At 47.0% G+C, this 22,220-nt stretch overlaps 1 long non-coding RNA gene across 1 annotated transcript; it reads right to left on the bottom strand.

Annotated features, from left to right (window-relative positions):
- Window positions 1-10,112: 10,112 nt before the first annotated feature.
- On the bottom strand, window positions 10,113-21,209 carry LOC117095319. The gene is made up of 3 exons (XR_004441923.1): window positions 21,119-21,209; window positions 17,370-17,492; window positions 10,113-10,427 (listed from the first exon to the last, which is right to left on the bottom strand). It is a non-coding gene; the product is annotated as an uncharacterized LOC117095319 (long non-coding RNA).
- Window positions 21,210-22,220: the final 1,011 nt, after the last annotated feature.

Here is a 22,220-nt window from a genome sequence, read left to right as displayed (position 1 = left end):
AGCTGGGCTTCTGGGTGGGGTGGGGACTTGGAGAACTTTTCGGTCTGGTTAAAGGATTGTAAATGCACCAATCAGCACTCTGTAAAACAGACCAATCAGTACTCTGTAAAATGGACCAATCAGCAGAATGTAGGTGGGGCCAAATAAGGGAATAAAAACAGGCCACCAGAGCCAGGAGCTGCAACCCGGGTTCCCTTCCACAGTGTGGAAGCTTTATGTTTTCGCTCTTCGCAATAAATCTTGCTGCTGCTCACTCTTTGGGTCCATGCTGCCTTTATGAGCTATAACATTCACCACGAAGGTCTGCAGCTTCACTCCTGAAGTCAGCGAGACCAGGAACCCACCGGGAGGAATGAACAACTCTGGACGCGTCGCCTTTAAGAGCTGTAACACTCACTGGGAGGGTCTGTGACTTAACTGCTGAGGTCAGCGAGACCACGGACCCACTGGGAGGAATGAACAACTCCAGATGCGCCGCCTTTGTGAACTGTAACATTCACCGGGAAGGTCTGCAGTTTCACTCCTTAAGTCAGTGAGACCACAAACCCACCAGAAGGAAGAAACTCCGGACATGTCCGAAGATCAGAAGGAACAAACTCCGGACACACCCATTTTTAGAACTGTAACACTCACAGGCTTCATTCTTAAAGTGAGCGAGACCAAGAACCCACCAATTCCGAACACAATAGTGGGTTAAAAGCCACTCTAATGACCTCATTTTAACTTAATCACCTCTTTAAAGACCCTGTCTCCAAGTACATTCACATTGTGAGGTGCTGGAGGTTAGAACTTCAACATAAGAATTTTGGGGGGAAAACACAGTTCAGCCCATGACATTTTCTGCTTTTAAAATACATGCTGCCTGGTTTCAGGACACCCTGAACCTTAATACAACCTTCCTAGGGGATATTTCCTCTTCTGTAACGTGAGCAAGAATGCTGATCTCTTCCGATTGTTATGAAGATTAAGTGCATGTAAAGTTTAATGTAGCCTGGCTCATAAGTGCTTAGTAAATGTTAGACCGGTTTAAGTAAATAAAAATGGTGATGATGATGATGGTGGTGATGAAAATGAGCACAATTATTATCTGCAGGTGTCGTCGTCACAACGAATTTCCTTTAATAGCACCTGATGATCATTTTGCTTGTGTCACATTTTGCTTGTGTCACTTTCATTTTACCTCTTGCTTTCCGAAGACGCTTGAGTGCGGCTTCCCAGCTGCCCAAGATTCAGCCCAAAGCCACACTCTGTGCCTGCTGTGAGGATTTGAAAGCGCTTTGGCAGGAGAGGCCCTGGGCCTGCCCACCACTCCTATCTCCTCTTGGTAACTGGGAAGCCCTGGGGCTCACTTAGTCACAACTGACTCAGGCATCGCTTTTGACCTTGACACTTTCCCCTGCATTGTGCCAGGTGCCTGGGGCACTGCCAGCTCTCCCAGCCTGCCAAGCTGATTCTCTTCCGTCACTCAAGTGACTGGGGAAACCCCGTCTCCCCTCCAGCAGGAAGTCTCCCGGGATTGATCACAGGAAAGGTGCTGTGGGCACATAGCTCTGTCTTCCTCCCTCTATACACATCCATGCTTGGCATGCACTCCAGGCACCTTCTGATACAGGCATTCTGCCCAATAATTTCCTTCCACCCACAAGCATCCATGTGTCCATCTAGTTTAACATTTTTTAAAAATCTTCAATTATAAGGCTGAGTCTAATTTCATTCTCCGTGCATTACGTGTACATAAACATGCCCAATGGAGAGGCTGGATCATTACCAAGTTTACCAAGCAGTCACGCTTGTGCACTTTCTCTCCCTCCTTCATCCTGTTTCATGCTTCTGTGCCTTTGCATCTGCTTTTCTCTGGAAGCACGTCTTCTGCCTTGTCCCTGGGTGAATGCCTGTCCTAAGTCAGGCCTGGATCAAGGCTCTAGGAATGCATCACTGACTCCAGGCAGAGCCAGGCCCCTCTGCTTTGATGGCTCCCTTGTGCGTTCGGCGGCATCTTGTCTGTACTTACCATACTGTACTGTGATTTTGTCCGTTTGTGTAGCTTTCTCAGCTGGCCTGGGAGCTCCTCAAGGGCAAGGATGATGATTCATTCAACGTTGCATCCTCAGTGCCTAGCACAGTGCCTCGCTATAGGTGAGTGAAGCCAGAGAGGAGGGCTCTGGGATCTAGCCATGCTGGGCAGTGCCTTTCATGGCATTTTCTGTTTGGCCTCACCTCTTCCTTTGTTCTGTTTTTAGCCTAATTCCTTTCAAGGCTCTGGCATGGGACTCTGAGCTCATTTTCATGATTGCTTTAAATATTTGGGGCTGTTGGCATGCCAACACGGGGACCCACGCTAAGGAGGGAGAGGAATTCTCCAGCTCTCTGGGTCCTGCCGAAACACAAGGAATGTGCCAGAGGCAGGGGAGGTTCTGAGAAAGTGCCAGTTTAGGTCGAACTAAACCGCTTTTTTACCTGGCTTCAGGAGCTAGGAATTTGGGTAGAAGACAAGAAAGTGAGAGGACACAGAGGCCTTGGGGGAATACGATGGTGGTAGGGAGGGATGGCATTCTCAGAAGTCTAGGAGGAGCTCCAGATGAAAGGGAAGGGGAAGCAGCAGGACAGTTGTGGAGATGCAGTGTCTATGCCTGAAAATGACCAGGAGCCCCCTGGAGTAAATGCCTGGACATGGGCAGTTCCAGGAGCCACTTCTGCAAAGCAGATAGACAGGAGGAGACTCTGGAAGTCTTGTCATGGAAGAACTAAGACGCCACAAACATGAGCTTGGTAGTATAGGGAGGGGCCTCAGAAACCACCTTATGCAGTCTTACCACTTTATAGACGAGAAAACAGAAGCTTCGAGGTGACCAAGACCACACAGCTCATGGTGGTAGCACCAGGACTGGAACCCAGGTCTCCTGTTCTCTTTCCAAGCCTCCCAGCCCCTCAAGGGCTGGAGAGGAGCTAGAATCAGGCCAAATTCATGACACCAAACAGGTGTTATAAATGTAATAGATTGCCTAACTTCTGCTTGATGGGTTCTTGCTCTGTCAGGCATAGTGTTAAGTGGTTTACATGGTTTATCTTATCTCAGGGCAGCCTTATGAAGTAAACATCCTTATCTCCACCTTAAAGATGGGGAAACCGAGGTTCAGAGGCTAAATGATTTGCCTTGGATCAACCAGCCTCTGAGCAATGAGGCCTAGATTCTAACTCAGAGACTGTCATTGTGGATGGAGCTCAAACTTTTAACAATAATTTTCTAAAACCTGTCTTACCTGGCCTTTACAGATCTCAAGAGAGTGGGTCAAAAAATAGATGGCCTTGGCCAGGCGTGTGACTCATGCCTGTTATCCCAGCACTTTGGGAGGCTGAGGCAGGTGGATCAAGAGGTCAGGAGTTCAAGACCAGCCTGGCCAACATGATGAAACCCGGTATCTACCAAAAATACAAAAATGAGCCAGGCGTGGTGGCATACGCCTGTAATCCCAGCTACTCAGGAGGCTGGGGCAGGAAAATCACTTGAACCTGGGAGGCAGAGGTTGCAGTGAGCTGAGATCACGCCACTGCACTCCACCCTGGGCAACAGAGTGAGACTCTATCTTAAAAAAAAAAAAAAAAAAAAAGATAGATAGATGGCCTCGAATTTCTAGATAAAAATGCAACATCCCAGCTCTTCTGACAGTGAGACTTGAGGCAGGTAGGTGTGGGCATCTCAAGGAAGTGAGGCATTTTTCTTCCCTGAAAATTCTTCAGTCCAAAAGAGGCCTGCGGTTACAGGGTGTGGAGAGGGACAGAGGATCTGTGGTGGGGCTGCTGACCCAAGAGTAGGCTTTGAGATGCGGCAGCCCAAAAGAGCAGTCCAGAGGAAGGAGATGGAGATTCTTGACTCACTTTGCTGGTTGGCTGCTGGCTTTAGAGTTCACTTGCCTGAAAGCAGATTCCTAAAGGAGGAAAGCAGCCCTTAAAATCCATGGCACCTTCCATTTGCACAGCACCTTCCAGCTTGCAAGGTGCTGCCTCACATCTTCTCACTGGATTCTTACAATACGAAGGCAAAGTTATCATTCTCACTTTAGATGAAGACACTGACTCAGAGAAGTTAAGTGATTTGCTCAAAGTCACCCCGCTGGCTAGCAGCAGTGCCAAGGCTGAAACCTAGGTCTCTTGAGTCCTACGTGGAAATCCTTTATCTTGACACAACAGCCCATGGACAAAGGAACCAGCAGAGATGCTGCTAGAAGTTGCCTTATCTCCAGGGATGTGACCCTATCACAACTCTAGGCTTGCCCGGACTGGACTATACAAAATCCTATTTATTTTGGCACTCATTGGTTTAAGAAAGGCCACATGACACAGTTCTATCTAATAAGGTAAGAATGGGGTCTGCTGAAAAGCCTATAGGAAAGCCTCTCTCGCTCCTAAAGAGAGACACAGGAAAGGGCAGTGTTTACTCCTCTCATTGTTCTGCCTAGAACATGGGGACTGGGACTGCTGTTGCCAACTTGCCACTTGGAAGAAGCCAGCACATGGAAGAGGGATGCACAAGGAGATGAGCGTCCAGGTCTCTGACGGCATCACCCAGCCAACACTGAGGCCCCAGCTGCCCAGGCTGCATGGACCAGGCAGCGTGCTCAGACTTCCGACGTGGCGCAGTATGGAAAATCAAAGGGTCAGACAATCTCAAGTCTCCTCCTTAAGAGTTAAGACGACATCGTTAGAAGGTCCCCAGTGGACTCCCCTCATGGCTTTCTGGCCAGCTCTGGATCCCATGGCTACTCCAAACCAGGCAATAGCGAAGAGCATGGGAGTGCCATTACTGTTTTACCCCAGTCGGTAAAAACAGCAAGTGCTCCGTAAACACAACTGTTATTATGTGCCAGGCACTGTTCTAAGTGCTTTACATATATTAGCTCACTTAACAACCTTAATGCTCTAGGAGTACTGCTAATATCCTCATTTTGTACATGAGGAAATTGAAGCACAGTTTTTGTTTGAGACGGAGCCTCACTCTGTCACCCAGGCTGGAGTGCAGTGGCGTGATCTTGGCTCACTGCAACCTCTTCCTCCTGGCGTCAAGTGATTCTTGTGCCTCAGCTTCCTGAGTAGTTGCGATTACAGGAGCGCACCACCACACCCGGCTAATTTTTCTATTTTTAGTAGAGACGGAGTTTCACCACATTGCCTAGGCTGGTCTTGAACTGCAGAGCTTAAGTGATCCACCTACCTTGGCCTCCCAAAGTGCTGGGATTACAGGTGTGAGCCATTGTGCCCAGCCATTTGCTTGCTTTTTTAGAGAGACAAGGTCTCACTCTGTCACCCAGGCTGGAGTGCAGTGGTGCAATCATAGCTCTCTGTAGCCTTGATCTCTCCAGCTCAAGCAATCCTCTCATCTCAGCCTCCAGGGTAGCTGGGACTACAGGTGTGCACTGCTATGCCTGACTAATTAAATTTTTTTTTTTTTTTTTTTTTTTTTTTTTAGCAGAGATGAGGTTTCGCTGTGTTGCCCAGGCTGGTCTTGAACTCCTGAACTCCGGTGAACTTCCTGCCTTGGCCTCCCAAAGTGCTGGGATGCACAGAGTTTAAATAATTTGCCCAGGGACCCCACAACTAGGAAATGGCAGAACTAAGTTTTGAACTCAGGCTTCAGTACCCACGCCCTTAAGTATTCACTAGAGCTAAGAATGAGATCAGCCTCCCAGAAGCATGAGACTATGCAGACTTGAACAAAAAGAGGAGTGGGAGATTTGAGCAAAACTGAACTTCTGTTAGGAAAGAGGAAGGGGAAAACAGATGCTGTTGAGCAGCAGTGCTTGCTGTAGCCCCACCCTTCAGCTCTTCTGTGTGTAGATTTCCTGTGACTCGAGCTAACAAATATCCCTATGGTTGAGGCCAATTTGAGTGTTTCTCAAACTATTATTTGTAGCCCAACTGTCCTAAATACAACTGGTTATTGTAGGCTGGAGTGGCCGGAAAAAACTTCTGGGAGGAGAATTATTTGGAGAATAGATAGGATTTAGAGCTAATGGACATTACAGGCAAAGAGAAATACAGGTCAGGTCCAGAAGATAGGGCTGGAAATACAGAATGGGGTCAGGTCTTTGAAATTCTTGATGCCAGAGGGAGGAGTATGGGCTTTGTTCAGGTGATGAGGTCTGCAGAGGAGCCTTGAGTAGGGAAGTGGTGGGGCATTATAGAAGATCCATCTTTAACCCCATCAAAGGAAGGAGTGTGCCAGGGAGAGCTGGTTGGCAAGAGGACTTAACTTTATGATAAAAGTGTGAATAAGGGTGACAGTATTAGGAATGGAAAGGAAGAGACAGTCCAGGAGATACTGAGAAAAAACAGCATGTTGGATCTGATGACTGCTTAGATGTCAGAGAGTGGCATCCGAGGTGACTTTGAAGTTTCAAGTTTTGGTAATAGGAATATGGAAACTGGAAGCTTGCCTGTGAAGGTGGAGCGGGGGGAACCAGATGTGGTAGATTTGGTTTTGGATTTGGAATTTGAAACCACGGGACAGTCACTTGGGATTAATCAGTAATTGGAGACTAGGGTTGCAACACTTGTGACGAATGAGAACTAGAGGTGTCAGTTAGGAAGCTGAGGGGATGGCTGGAGTGGATGAGACCTCTGAGAAAGGGGATGTAGAGAAAGGAGAGAAGACTGCTGCTGTCTGGACCTCGGGAAACATCCCAGCATCTTGAGGTCTCAGGAAAGGGGGAGGCAACGAAGTGGAGGGAAGATCAGAGATGTGAAAGGGAAACCCAGAAGGCAGGGGAAGAAAACCAGGGAGTCGAGAGTTTCAAGAAAAAGGGATCAATAGTGCTGAATCCTACCACTACAGAGAAGTCCAGGTTGCTTACAGTAAATGTTTTGGATATTTTAAAAGAAGAGGTTTAGAAGACTGTGAACAACCCAATGTGTTTATAGATTGCTTATGGGAATGTAAATTGGCCTAATCCAGTTGGGCAATATGTTTCAAAGGCCTTAAAATATGCAAATTTGCTGACCCAGAAATTCCTCAAGGAATAGAATCCAAAGATATCATAATTAAAGTTCACTGAGTACTTTCTCAACCATACACAGAGTTAAAGTGACATTGTTTTAAGCACTTATATTAACATATTTAATCCCGAAGACAACCCTATAAAGTAAGTACTATTAGTACTTTTTACTATAAAGAAAATGAGGCATGTGAAGACCAAGTCATGTGAGCAAGGTCTAACAAGGAACAAGTCATGACACTGGGATTGAGATCGGGAAGAATAGCTGCAACACCCTTGTTCTTAACCCCAGCTAGCCTGCTTCTTGAAATGATTAGAAATTAACACAACAGTCACCCTGAGGGTGTTCATCATAGTGTGATAATAACAGGAAACAATCTAAATGCTTAACAGCTGGAGACAGGCTAAATAAAATGACTTCCAAATGAGGGCATGCTATATAGATGTTAACAATCACATTGTAAAAGAACATGCAATGACATGGGAAAAGGTTGATGATACATTTTTAAGTGGGAAAAGCTGTTTTCCATATTTGGAAAAGCCCAAATATGAAAAAAAAAGAGAGATTTCTTATTATTCATACATGCATTCTGCACTGGACTGTCTGTACCCCCACCAGATACCCGCTCCCACTCTCACCCTGCCCAGCACTGGAGCCCATCCTGATACCCCAGTCAATTCAGGGCAGTTGTCCCTATGTCTCTAGATTGAAGTGCTGCATATTTTAACAAGGAAAAGATAACCAGGCCTCAGGGTGGAATTCTGTGCCCAAAGTGTCACTGTGTTTCTCCTCAAGTCATTCCAGGAATACTTTCTGGATAAGACAGGATTCTTAGGGAGTGTTGACTATTGGAAATAGTTGGGTAAAGCTCATAGGAAGAATATTCCAGATACTTGGTGCCACTTAAGAGTAGGTATGGCAGAGAGGTTGGGTCCCCCAAATGTGGGGGATTCTGGAAAGTGTCTGCAAGGAGGGTGTCCTGCTCCTTGGACATGGAAGGTAGGCCAGCACCCCTGCCCCCTGGGGTCACCAGCTTTACATTGCAAGCAGTTAAGCCCCAGGATGATTCAGAAGCCCCACTGAGATCTTCTTGGCTTTCTGTCCTATGCTTCACCCCAGCTCTCTATCCATGTTCAGGCAAAGCCCAGAGCTGACTGCTTAGAAAAATATTTAATTGAGATTCCTCCTACAGTGCCTATTTCTGTCTCGATAAGGCCTTGGCATGCCATGGGTGGCTAAATATATTGGCTGTTTCCTCTCCAATGCCAACCTAGTTTTTTAAATGTTCCCAAGTGCGTCTGCCCAGCTTTCCCCTGAGAGAGAATTTACAGCATTAGCCCTCTGTGACCTAGAAGAAAAAAACAAAACAAAACATAGAAGATGTTAACTTACAGAAGAGAAACCAGGAAATTATATATTTGTGTAGAAGTGTCTTCGTGCATTAATTCGTTCATTTGTTCATTCAGGTCTGTCAAACTCCTCCTGAGTTACTGGCACTGTGCTGAAACATGGGCCACATAGATTGATGGAATTACACATGATCCCGATCCTCAAGGTGTTCATAGTCTAGATCTACCTGCAGTACCAAATGTTAAGTATGGAAGGTGCACAAAACAGAGCTGCGAGAAGGGTCTGCAGTGGCCTAGAGGAGGATACGCAGGGAACATTTTCCTAAATAGCAGCATCTCTACCTGTTAGAGGAGTACTTAGGAATTGAGAGAATGGAGAAAGCTAAATAAAGACATAGCGAGAATATAAAGGCAGATGCCATTTGTGAGCATGTTACATTAGTTTGGGGGCAACAGCTTGGGCATTTTTTCTAGTAGAATTCTTCTGTTGGATGTGATATATGATTCTAAAGTCTTAAGTGCAATTAATTTTTCTTCTGTAATTTTCTTCTGGTTTTTAAAAATAAAATTTACTAGTGCAGACAAGTGTTTCATAAACAGTTTTAGAGTCCTAGAACTCTTTTTGCAAACAAAACATCCCAATATTTAAGACCAGTAACATCAGAGATGCTGTGGCTGAGGCAGGGGTGGGAGATGCGGAACCAGTTCTGGCCTCCTCCAGTCTCTGATCAAGACACCCCAGTGGGATTCCAGGGCTCACTGAGGCTGCCGTTAGTTGAAACCTACATGTTGAGATGGTGCTTCACGTTCCCAGGTTTTAAGCCAGTGCCTCAGTGTTCTCTCTTCACCTCCCTTTGGGCCTGTGACTGTTTCCTGCCTCCAGGAGGAGTCTGCAGTTGCTGCTTGGTAGCTCTGATGGAGGCTTCTGGGAGGTGGTCTTGGAATGCTTGGGATCACCAAGCCTTGGGAGTAGTCAAGTCATGGTTCCTTTGATGGAGAAAAGTGGGCTATCATCTGAAAGCAGGAGGAGTGTTGGCAGCCAAGAGGATGAGCACAGTCTGGTGGCACATTACAAACGGCTCTGGCCCCATTACTCATTAGGTGCCTCTGGTAGATGTTCTAGGGTGGACAGTCCTCATTTTCCCATCTCCATGGCTGGATAACCTCTCAGTTCATAGATCTCTGCAGACACTTCCTTTCAACATGCCAAGGCCTTTAACATCTCAAATGGGCTTTACTCTTTACAATGTCAAGTAAGGCAAGGCAAGGAATGGTCTTTCCATTTTATAGGTGGGGAAACTGAGGCCTAGTGTAGTTGGCTCTTTCACAAAAGAATACCGAGACTCACTGTTCAGACTGTGGTTGTTCTCTCACACTTTCTCAGACTCCTGAGAAGTTCTTTCTATTCTCTAACTTTTATCCATTTCATTGATGTAAACCATTTCCTCTGTGTTTGTTTCTTCAAATTGTCCAGAAAAATCTAAAGTTAGACTTCTTTCCCTTCTTAATATTGCATAGAAGGTAGTGCAATTTCCCTTCTTAATATTGCATAGAAGGGGTCTGAATGAATGACCCATGGGAGTTGTGGGAGTCGTGGCAGATATACCGTCTCAGTTAAAAAAAAATTCTGCTTTGGTAATCTTGGCAGACGGTTGAACAGTGGACATGATGTTCTTAGAGGGAGGGTAATTTCAGTCCTGGGGGGTCTGTAATTCCCCATATCTTAACATAGGGGTTGGATACAGGGCTTTCCTTTGGGTCTGTGCTCAGCCTTTTCCAGCAGCTTTGCCTCTGGTCTGGAACCTTTTAGGGCATTCCAAACCCCCACACCTCTCCCCCCGCCACGGGGCTGGCCTGCAGTCAAGCATCTTCACACTCTGCCGCTTCCATCTGGAACTCCCTTTCTCGATTCCTGATGCTGGCTGCCTCGGGGCTTGATTGCTATTCTGGTGCCCAGAAGCCAACACGACTTTGCCAGCCAAAGCCATGCTGAACTGCATCAGCAGAGAAGGGTGGGCTTCCCTGGAGGCAGAATGCATGCGCAGGAGGACCCATCCATGGTACCTATGACGATTTATCAAAGGGTTCCTTAAAGAAAGTGAAGAGATGAATCACAGAAGATATTTAGAATATACATAATCCAGGAACAATATTCTTAAGAGCATCTAAAGACTATCTCCAAATTACCTTTGGGCCCAATAATTTTAACATTCTCTAAGGTATTGACTCCCTCTAAGACATGGGACTTTGCCTGGTTTGGAGTCAGATCCTTTCTAGAAACTCTTATTTTTCTGCAAAAAAAGGTGGGAGAATCTGAACACAACATTTGGGAACCACTAACTGATGGCTTCAGGAACCCAATTAACACTCACTCAGGAATCACAGGGGTTGAACACACCTCTGGCTTCCTCAGGACAGCTTGTGTAACTTCCTCCCTCCAGGCACACCTAGCTATCAATTCAGCTAAGTTTTTAAGAAACATGAAACTGGAATACAGTGAGAAGAGTGGGTAGAGTGGAATAGAAGGGGAAGCAGGCCTTCCCGCTAAGGGGTACACACTCTCCAGAGCACACACACACGCAGCGCTCTTGTTCAGGCATCTCACATAAACTTGTCCAAAATGGACCAAATGGCTGTTTCTTCTTCGGGCAACTCCCTTTTCTAACTTCTGGGCCTCCGGTATGGTCAATATATTTTGCTTGCTTTCCTGATGCAAACCAAGAGGCATCTGTGATTCCTCTTCCCTTTTATATGCTGCATCTGAGCCGTGGGTGGACTCCACCACCCTCCTTCTTTTGTGGTTGTCCCTCCCACTGGCTCCTCCTTCTCCCCGCTGGTTGCCTCTTGTCTGGGGAGAGGGGAGGCATTTCATTCCATAAAGCTCTGATCTTACGGTGTCAAAGCTGACAATGAACACCATTTCAAATGAAATCATGGCCAACTGCCTCTGCCTGGCTTTCCAGTGTCCCCACACCATTACACTGCCCCTTCCCTGTCACATCATCCCCACCTTTTCGGGTCAGTCCTGTCCTGTGCTCCCACAAGCATGGGAATCTATTTCTCCCTCCACACATGAGCCTGAAGTGCCAGCCTCGCCACCCTTCACGGACCATCTCTGTGCAGCCTTCCTGACGAAGCTTCCCCAAAGCCCTGCTGATAGGGGCCATCTTTTTTTGTTTGTTTGTTTGTTTGTTTGTTTTGAGACGGAGTCTCGCTCTGTCGCCCAGGCTGGAGTGCTGTGGCCGGATCTCAGCTCACTGCAAGCTCCGCCTCCCGGGTTCACGCCATTCTCCTGCCTCAGCTTCCCAAGTAGCTGGGACTACAGGCGCCGCCACGTCGTCCGGCTAGTTTTTTTTTTTTTTTGTATTTTTTAGTAGAGACGGGGTTTCACCGTGTTAGCCAGGATGGTCTCGATCTCCTGACCTCGTGATCCGCCCGTCTCGGCCTCCCAAAGTGCTGGGATTACAGGCTTGAGCCACCGCGCCCGGCCTGGGGCCATCTTTTTTATGCCCTGTTTCTGTGTTGACTATTTCCAACCTAGCACCAGTTCTGCAGTTTATTATATACTGCTAAATGTTATCTTTCCACAGGTTGTGATCTTTTTGATGGTAAGGGTCTGATAATGCCTGTTTGCAGCCTCTCTTAACTGCACGCAATGCAAGGATGTGCGTATGGGAGAAATTAACATTTGTTGAGAGCTTTAAGACTTTATCTCATTGAATTCTTTCAACCCAAAGAATTGGATATTTTTTGTCTCTATTTTATAGATGAGGACACTGAAGCTTGGAGAAATAGTTTTGCATACACAGCCACTAAGTGGCTGAGTTAGGATTTGAAAGTAGGGCTGCTTCTAGCGAGGCATCTTTCACTATTCCATGCCTCTATTCCAAAGTGGGGTGTAGGCTGCTCATAAATGCATTGAATCAGAAAAAAAATTTCCGCACACGAAGTTGATATATGTTTAATATCATTGCTAGCATTGAACTCATACATGTTTTTTTTCCCCACAACCTGAAAGCTTAAATCGTAGACTGATCTACTCTAACACTCTTTTTTTTTTCTTTTTTTTAAAGAAGCTAAGGGCAAGTTTTAAGATTGATGTCTCTTTGAAAATGTCTTATTTATTTTTCTGCAAGCATGGTTCTTCTAAAAATTTTGCTTGGTAGGAAGAGGCCTGGGGGTGTGTGTGTTGTCTTTGAACTGGGTGACCAGGGAGGAGGTTGTGATAGCTGGTAATATGCCTCTTTCAAGGCCGGTGCTGCAGCAGAAAACATTCCTGCCCGTACATAGGATTAGATTGTAATCAAAGGAACAGGGTCATGAAACAAACTTTTGGAATGGAACTCAGATGTTGTAAATACATATACCTTGGCCAGGCTCCCAGACGTGAGAACCTCCCCCACGATCCCAAAGAAAAATATTCCATTGTATTAGATTACATGAGACGAGAGAGAGAGCACGAGAGAACACTCAAGCACAGATGAGGAGAATATATAAAGGAAAAAGGAAATAAAGAGGAATAGGCCAGGCACCGTAGCTCACACCTGTAATCCCAGCACTTTGGGAGGCTGAGGTGGGAGGACCGCATGAGCTCAGAAGTTTGAGACCAGCCTGGGCAACACGGTAAACCCCGTCTCTACCAAAAATATAAAAAATTAGCCAGGTGTGGTGTGGAAAAACATAGCACATAAGTTTCACAAGGGCAGGCCTTTCGTTTGTTTTTCTCTTTATTCCAAGTGTCTGTAACAGTCCTAGATACATAGTTGGTATTCTATAAATATTTGTTAAAAGATCGTAAACCAGGAACATTGGGAGGGTGAATTCTGCTTGCTGGTGGAGAAGGGTGAGGGACACAGGTCCTTGCTGCCTGCAGGGGCATGTTTGGGCCAGTCTGAGTAGTCTGTGGTTCCAGCAACTCGGGAGGCTGAGGTGGAAGGATCACTTAAGCTTGGGAGGCAGAGGTTGCAGTGAGCTGAGATTGCACCACTGCACTCCAGCCTGTGGGACACAGTGAGACTCCTTCTCAAAAAATAAAATAAAATAAAGAAAAATAGAGGAAGGCTGGTAAAAGGTTTCCTCTAGTAAGTGGTTGGAAAATAATGGTTGGATACATCTTGAATCATCAGAACTGGAAGGGAAAGTGACTTTTGTCTTTTTTTTTTTTTTTTTTTTTTTTTTTTTTTTGAGACGGAGTCTCGCTCTGTCGCCCAGGCTGGAGTGCTGTGGCCAGTTCTCAGCTCACTGCAAGCTCCGCCTCCCGGGTTTACGCCATTCTCTCGCCTCAGCCTCCCGAGTAGCTGGGACTACAGGCGCCCACCATCTCGCCCGGCTAATTTTGTATTTTTTTAGTAGAGACGGGGTTTCACCGTGTTAGCCAGGATGGTCTCGATCTCCTGACCTCGTGATCCGCCCGTCTCGGCCTCCCAAAGTGCTGGGATTACAGGCTTGAGCCACCGCGCCCGGCCGACTTTTGTCTTAAGCACTAACTCTCCCCCAAATCTTTTTCGTACCCCAGTGAGGTGAATACACAGCCTGGTGGTTTGGGGTTTCAGCTGAATTAAAGCCGCTTGGCCTGTGCTTTCTGCTCACCATGGTGGAACTTGCTGACTAATAGTCCAAGCCTGGACTCCTCCTGGCTGGGTGCCTGTGTACTCTGGCTTATTCCCTGGTCCTTCTACTGCAGGAGGAAGAGAGACGACGTCGTTGACTTATCTCATCTCAGTCACTTCTGGTTCCCTGGATGTGATTCCCAAGAGTCCTTAGTCTAGAAAACAAAGGTTTCTAGGACACTAACCATGGAATTGACACAGAACTCTCTGCAGTTCTGAAGATGGCACTGTACGGCCAGATGTGGTGGCTCACACCTGTAATCCCAGCACTTTGGGAGGCTGAGGTGGGTGGATCACCTGAGGTCAGGAGTTCGAGACCAGCCTGGCCAACATGATGAAACCCCATCTGTACTACAAATACAAAAAATTGACCGGGTGTGGTCATGGGCACCTGTAATCCCAGCTACTCGGGAGACTGAGGCAGGAGAATTGCTTGAACCCGGGAGGTGGAGGTTGCAGTGAGCCGAGATGGCACCATTGCACTCTAGCCTGGGTGACAAGAGCAAAACTCCATCCAAAAACAAAAAAGATGGCACCATGCTTGCTGTGCTTTGGCTCAGCCCCTCTGTGTCTCTTCATGTGACTTCGCAGTTGGTCTTCCTTTGGTTCCAAGAAGAGGGAACTCGAAGGCTGGGAATCTAGATCTGTCTAGCAGTCCTGTTTCTCTCTGTTCTGGCCTCAGGATATCTCATGGGTACACAAACCATAGCCCTTTTGGGGCTTGGGAAGAGGGGCAGGTGGGGGATCCGGACATGGGTAAGAGTGAGTCTTTGTGGTCTGCCTTTGTTGAGGCTGATGGCCAAAGGGCAGGCACTTGTCACAGTTTTCTCCTGGGCTCAGACAGTGGGTCAGACAGTGTGCCCCATACAGTGACTGCTTAGATAAAAGGGCCTCAGGACCCTGAGAGAAAGCCTGTCTCCAGGAGGCTATAGTGAAAACAGAACAGGCTGCTCAGTCATACGTTCCTGGGTTCAAATTCCAAGTTAGTCATTCAGTATTGTGTGATCTGGTAGTTCCTCTGAGCCTACATATTCCCTCCTAGGGTGGTTTTAACAATTGAACAAGAGAGGTGCCTGACATATACCCAGCACTTAAATGCTAGTACTATCTTTCTGGTTTTAGGTTCCACGCAGTGTAGAGAGCAGGAGCCTCTGGTTCATTTCCTACTTCTCTTCCCTTGCTCACTTGTTTCAGTCTCAAATACACATGTGCTCCCACTAGGGCGCTGAGGCTTGATGTGCCCTTGGCTGGCATCTTACTGCCACCATGTCTCTTTGGGTTCCTTTACCCCACTGAGGCCTCTGCGTAGACATCACCGCCTCAGAGACTCTCCCAGACCAGTGCGTCCAGAGCGGCCTCCCTGTCTTCCATCCCCTCCCCACTCTGTTTTTCTTGAGAGAATTTATTACCCCTGATATCATATTGCCTCTTCCATTAGCACGTCAGTTTCACAGGGGCAGGGATTTTGCTTGTTTTTCTCTTTATTCCAAGTGTCTATGACAGTCTTAGGTACATAGTTGGTTTTCAATAAACATTTGTTAAAAGACCATACACCAGGAACACTGGGAGGGGGAATTCTGTTCGCTGGTGGAAAAGGATGAGGGGCACAGGTCCCTGCTGCCTGCAGGGAGATGTTTTGGCCAGTCGGTCCCAAGCAGAATTTCAGCCTTCACTTGTGCCTTCACCTGGGCACCCTGATGCTTGCACACCTGTTTGGGGTGACCCTGGTAAGGCATGCTCTATGGCTGTAGGAGAACCCTAATGCTCCAGGCTCTCCTGCCCAGATCCCTGGATTCAGGGGCCATCTGGTCCCAAAACTCAAACTCTATAGCAAACCCCCAACACTGGGCTGTGCTTTTTATCCTGGGCCTGGGGCATATGGGGTGGTATGGTGAACAGGAAACCGTGACTTCCCGGATCATGCTTTTTACTTAATGGTAATTCACTTGAAGCATCATTGTTATAGAAAATTAGCCTTGAATATATCACAGCATAAGAAGCACAGTTCCCATCCTTTACAAAAGGTGACACTGAGGACTTTAGAGAAGTTTCACCTTTGGTAGGGTGGTTGAGAGGTGTTGAGCTCTGGAACAGGAGCCAGTGTACCTTGGCTTTGCAGATGTGCCCTGCTGAGCTGTGGCTTCTTTGCAGGAAATGTTTAGATGCCCTATTAGGGTTTTGTGGGTGGCGGTGTTGGACTGGAAACATTTTCTCATCAAAGATGAGCTCCCTTAGGTGTAAGAGCCTCGCTCACAGTAGAAGCTCCATTGCTAGTAGGGAACGAATGCACCCTAGGAGATGGGCTGGTGGAGGAAACATCTGACTTTGACTTGGGAGGACTGGGCTCTAGTCCCCGCTTTTCTGAGTCAGCCACTTCCCTGCACTGAGGCTCATACCCCTTCATGGCTGTACTCATCTGTGAGGTCCCCTCTTAGAAGTTTATATGCATTAAAGTCCCAGGAGAAGACCAGTCCTGGCAGAGCTGCACACCGGCCAGACAAAGCACGACCAGCTCCCTCCTCTGCTTCGTCAGTCCCATGGAGAGAAAGTGGCCAATTCTCTTGCCGGAAACACCTGAGTGCTCCCTGACATCATTTGGCATTTATAGCTGGCTCTGAGGAGTGGCAGGATGTTCCATTTGCTCACACAGGCCCTGGGGACCTGTGGGAACTGGAGGTTGTTCAGGGTTGTTGAGGACAGAAGAGGTGGAAGGAGAAGAGCCCAGAGGCTGAAGGGAGCCATGCTGTGGGGGCTGGCCAGGTGGGCCAGAGAGGAACTGGGCTTCCCCTCCCAGGCCAGAGCAGGCAGTTTTTTATGGATATGGTGTGATGTTGCTCACGCCTCAAACTTCTCATCCCATCTGTCCTTCATGAGCACTATGATGTTGTAAACGGTTTGGGCTGGAGCAGCCCCCCAAGAATTGATCTTGTGTGTCCCCCTCTGTGGCAGTTTTAAAATGTGGCCCCCAAATTCTTTGACCCTCCTCCCATCAAGAATTGGAATCTGTCTCCCCTTGCCCTGAATCTGGCCTTGTGACTACTTGACAAATGAATGCAGTGCTGCGCCAACTTTTGGGCCCACAGACACTGGCAGCTCTCACTTCCTGTCTCTTAGGACACTCACTCTTGGAACGCAGCCACTGTGCCCACAAGAAGCCAAAGCAGCCCTTGGGGAGGAGAGGCCCACGTGGAGAGGAGCCCACGGCCCTGGCTGTGCTCCCAGCTGACCAGCACCAGTGTGCCAGGACTAGGGGCTGCTGTCCTGGGCACCCCCAATCACATTGTCTCATCTGACAGCACATGGAGCAGAGGTGAGCTACCCCACCAAGCCCTGCCCAAGCTGCAGATGCATGAATGACCACTGTCCCATAAGCCACCATGTCTCGGGGTGGTTTGTTATTTGCAATAGAAAATGGGCCCACCTGGCTCTGGTGAACAAGTCCTTCAGTCTCCAGATGGTTTCATATATTTTTCTTAAAATAGCATCTGTCCCAGCCATCCTGTAGACTCTTCTTTCTTTGGCAAAAGACTCTCAGCCCATCTCTCTAAATGAAGATGGTGATTAGCAGGAATTTTATTCCTAGAAGCCCACTCGCCACTTTTCTCATTTCATTTCTCCTCACAATCCTCTCCTCCTTTTTCATGTCTTTTCTCTTCCAATGGACACCATCTCAGCCTCAGCTCCTGTAACCCCACCAAGGGACTTCACTGCGTGTCTTTGTGGAATCTCAGAGTGCGCATGTGCATGTGTGTTGCCTGTGTGCATAGCTGTGTGCAGAGCATAGTGTTGCAAACATTGCAGCTGGTAGTCAAGGAGCTGAAGGTTTCGATTGTTGACTTTTTTTTTTGTGGATCAGTTGCAAATTAATCATTCTTTTAAGATATTTTAAAACTGAAATCCACCTTTTCGTGTTATATCATTTTGTGTTTTTCAAATTTTCTACCATGGACATGAATTACTTTCATGAGGAAAGTAAAACTCACTTCCAATGCTAACACTGAGAGTTGACCAGAACTCACATCCTGGCAAATTTCTTTCCAGCCTTTTGTCTATACTCAGACATCTGTTGGGTGTTTGAAATCATCCCATAAATACAGTTCTGGGTCTTGACTTTTCACTGTACTATGTATTTCAAGAGTCCCTCTCTCTCTCAACAAATACTTTCTCAAACCTGATTTTTCATGACAGTGTCCTATCATATATAGTGTTCTTTATAATGTTCTACCATAAATAAATAATTCGTTTAATTTGTTTAGCAAAATTTATGTGACATTTAGATTGTGATGTATGTGTTTGTGTGTATATATATATTCCCACACATATGTGTTAGTGTGCATATATATGTATGTGTGTCACAGCTTTGTACATAAACTTCTAAATCTTTGAACCTTTAAATTCTTGAATGTTTTCACTTTGATTCCTAGAAGTCAAAGTTCCAGGTTAAACCCTGCAAACTTTTGGGAGGTTCTTGATATGCAGTACAAGATGGCAGAAGCCATCCCTTCTGAAATATCTACTTGGCCGCAGGAACCATCTCCTTATTGCCTGGGCATCTGTTGCCCTTTTATTCCTAGGAAAGGGCCAAGGATTGGGAAGTTCAAGGGAAGAAAAAACCGGGTGAAGATATGGGAGAAATTATTTGGTGGAAGAAAAAACTCCTAAACTTAGTTTATAACCTTTGAATGGCTCGGGAGACAGTTTTTGTTTCCTGGCCTAATAAGATGAAGGAAGAGAACCAGCAATAGTCACACGGGTAAATGCCTTCCATATGTGACTTCACTCAATCCTCACAGGGCCCCCGATGTATTATTATCTCTGTTCTATCAACAAGGAAACTTTGGGCTCCAACAGGTTAAATAACCTGCCCAGGGTCTGATAGCTGGTAAGGGTGGAGCCTGGGTGTGGACCCAGGACTGTCCGGCTTCAGAGCCAGCAAAACACATGCTGGCCTGGCCCTGCATTTCCACTGCAGTGTAGGGGAAGGTGAGTGGGCTCTGTCTCACCCTCACTCTTTCTGCCTCCCTGGCCCTGTCTGCTCTTTCTCCGTTTGAACAGCGGGGATGAGGCGAAGACAAGGAGCCCTTTCCCAGCTGTCACACAATGTGGGACATCATACCCCAGAAGTTATTGAACCTTTTTCTTTCTCTGCAAATGTCTGAATCTGAGTGAAGCCTCCTATATCCCTCAACCCTGCTTGGATGACCTTTGGCAACCCTGCTGGGCAGAGGATTCGCGGGTTGTCGGGGAGTCCTCTGTGCTGCTCTGATCTGCATTCTTCCAGCACGTGTTGTCTAGGACCATAAGCTCCCAGCCTGTGTGATGAGGGGAGGGAGTGTGGCAGATCAAGGAGTATTAATAAGGTGGCCACTGGCTGCTAGGCCTGTCCTCAGAGTCTGTGACAGGAGTAGTGTGCAGAGGGCAGCCGAGGGCAGAGGGATGTGCATGCCACTCTGAACCCTGTGTTTAAACCCTAGCATGCCACAGGAGGATTGCTCCTTAATCAGAGCTTTGTCCAAACCCTCACTCTCCTAGCCACTAAATTGCATCTCTTACCCTTTCAGATTTCCTTTGCAAAATTTGTCCTCTGGGGAGCCACCCCAGATGGACCCCACGTGGCTCTATTTAGATGTCTCATTCCTTTTGGGGAGCTTCATCTGGAGGTGACATTCAAGCTATTTAAAAACAGTAAGAATGAATCTAGTCCTAGATCAGTCTTAACAGACAGCTCTGAAGGCAGGAGCCGGCCCCCAGAGGCCCTCTGCTGGGGCAAGTGTTAACCCTTTCGTTGCTGGACTCAGGGAGATCTGAAGGTGCCAGGAGAGAAGGGCACTAGAGGGGCTCACGGTAGTGGCTATTTCCCAAGGGATACAGAAGTTTTTCAATATTTTAATAATTGGTATGGCTGTACCAGTGCATACAGGTTTGGCTGAGGAAAAAAATGGAGACTTGCCCATGGTTTCTTAGGGTCATTGCAAGTGTGTCTTTGCTGACCCCTCTGTGGATGTGGCGACAGGTCCTTCTTCCTCTGCACGTCCATACAGAGCCTAACATCGGTTTCTGGATTCAGGTAACTGCCACGTTCTAGCTCATCAGGGATGAGCCTCGTGTGACCCAAAGCCCATTCCCAGTTCCACAAATGAAGGATCCTCCATCTTTAGTTCCCCCCATGGCAATATGGACCTCCTGATGTCTCTTGTAGCAGGCAGCCAATCAAAGGTGGCTGAAAAAAAAATGATTGGCCTTTTGTGTGGGTTAAATTTGCATAAAATTCCATTAGGGAATTGCCATTCCCATAGACAGTGTGGTCAATAACACAGTCTCTCTCCCCAGTGGTTTGGCCATTCCTCTCCTTGACAGTGGCAAGACACTGGCCTGAGAGACCAGGAGCTACTCCACCACCAGCAGCTGCAAGGGCTTGGGTGGGAATTTCCCTCTCTGGGCTTTGCTTTTCTTTTCTGCAAAACAAGGGCTTGAAAGAGCTAATCTCTCAACCCCTGTTCAATTTCTGAAATGATTTAATCCAGTGGTTCCCTTCCATTGCTGCAGTGATGTTAAGAAAGCTGGCTGGAGAGCCAGGTGGGCTGGCTTCCAATGCTAGTTCTGCCATTCTCTTGCTTTGGGCATAATAATAGGATTCTAGTGAAGGTTAAGTAAGTTCACACAGGTAAAGTGTTTAGAACACTTGGTCCTTAGTAAACCCTCAATGAATATTACCTATTTTTGCTGCCTCTGGTTATCTGTAGGTTTTGTGAAGGCTGGACTCTTACCTGTATTAAGTGATACCTAAAGCTGCCATATTCTAATCCTTAGCTGAGTAGCCCATGAGCAGGCTCCCATCAGGGTCTCTGTCCTGTATTGGAAGGAACAGAACTGACATGCACTGAGGTTTCACTCTGAGTCAGACCTTGTACCAGACACTGAACATGTACCATCTCACTGAATCCTCCTAACAATGGCAAAAGCCAACACCTATTCTCCCCTTGCTCTACTCCTACAGAAATCGATGTAGGTTCACTAAGATGAAAGCCACATGGCTAATAATTAGGGGATTACGGATTCAGACTCAGGTTTGTGGGGCCCCAAAGCCCATGCCAGGGTGAACAAAATGAATTCCTCTGGAATGACAATTCATTATCATCCCAGGCTCTTCCCAGCATAGAAAGCTGATACCTGCATTTGTTGAAGGAAGCCATCCTGTGGGTCAGCGCAGGGAGCATTTCCCCTGAAGACTTCTCCCTCTTCTTTCAAGCCAGGCTTAAGGATCCAAACAACGAAGGAAGATGAAAGAACCTTGTTGATGAAGTCCTCTATCCTGGGAAGAAGTTGTTTCAAAAATAAAATAAAAAATGAAGAATGGGGTGGCAGGGGTCCGTTGCTGGGGGAGAGAATAATCCTTGACAAATATCTTCTGTTAATAAATTCCATTTTGCCTTGAAAATATTTGCCAACTATCTAAGCAGGAAAAAATTTTCACATACCAGGTCAAACCATTGCTGAAATGCCTCTCTAGTCTGCCTGCCCACAGCCCCTGTTTCCATAATGTCCCAGGAGGCAGCCTCTTGTGGACTCCTATGGTCTTCGCCCAGGAAGACTGACCTTTTTCATGAAGGGGATTCAGAAGAATTTAGGCAATCTTTCCTCCTAGGCCCAGGAGAAGGTGTTCTAGTGGTCCTGCAGGTCTTTCTGTGTACCCATCTTCCTCTTCCTTTCCCCTTCCCCTCCCCTCCTTTCCCCTTCCCCTTCCTTCTCCCTTCCCCTACCCCTTCCTTCTCCCTTCCCCTACCCCTCATTTCCCCTCCCCCTCCCCTCTCCTCCCTTCTCTCCATTTCACTGAACCAGGGGGTAGAAAACTTTTCTCGTCTCTCTTCTGCTTCCCTCCCAGGTCTATCCACCTCTTCTCAATCAAGAATAACTCTTTCCTTCTCTCAAACTTGCTTGGTTTTGTTGGGTTGGGAGAAAAGAGTTTCTCCAGCCCTTAGTTGTGCCGCACTTCCAGCCCTCTGCTTTCATGGATGAATAAATTCAACACATTTTCTGGAGGGGCTACTGGGGTGGCTTCCATTTTGAAAAAGTGCATCAGGCCTCAATATTAGATTTGGAGACAATTCCAGTTTGTCCCAAGGACTTGCTCATTTTGTTTTATTGAATTTGCTTAGGGATATGACCTCTTAAAAGTCCTGCGGGTAGATTTATGCCAAAACATACACCATTCAGGGACTCGTGAAACCATCTGGGGAATATCTGGATGAAAAAGAAAGGCATTTGTTAACAT

Source organism: Trachypithecus francoisi, unplaced genomic scaffold (genome assembly GCF_009764315.1).
Source record: "Trachypithecus francoisi isolate TF-2019V2 unplaced genomic scaffold, Tfra_2.0 Lachesis_group13, whole genome shotgun sequence".
Lineage (NCBI taxonomy): Eukaryota > Metazoa > Chordata > Mammalia > Primates > Cercopithecidae > Trachypithecus > Trachypithecus francoisi.
Note: the sequence above shows the minus strand (reverse complement) of the source record. Positions and strands in the feature narration are given on the sequence as shown.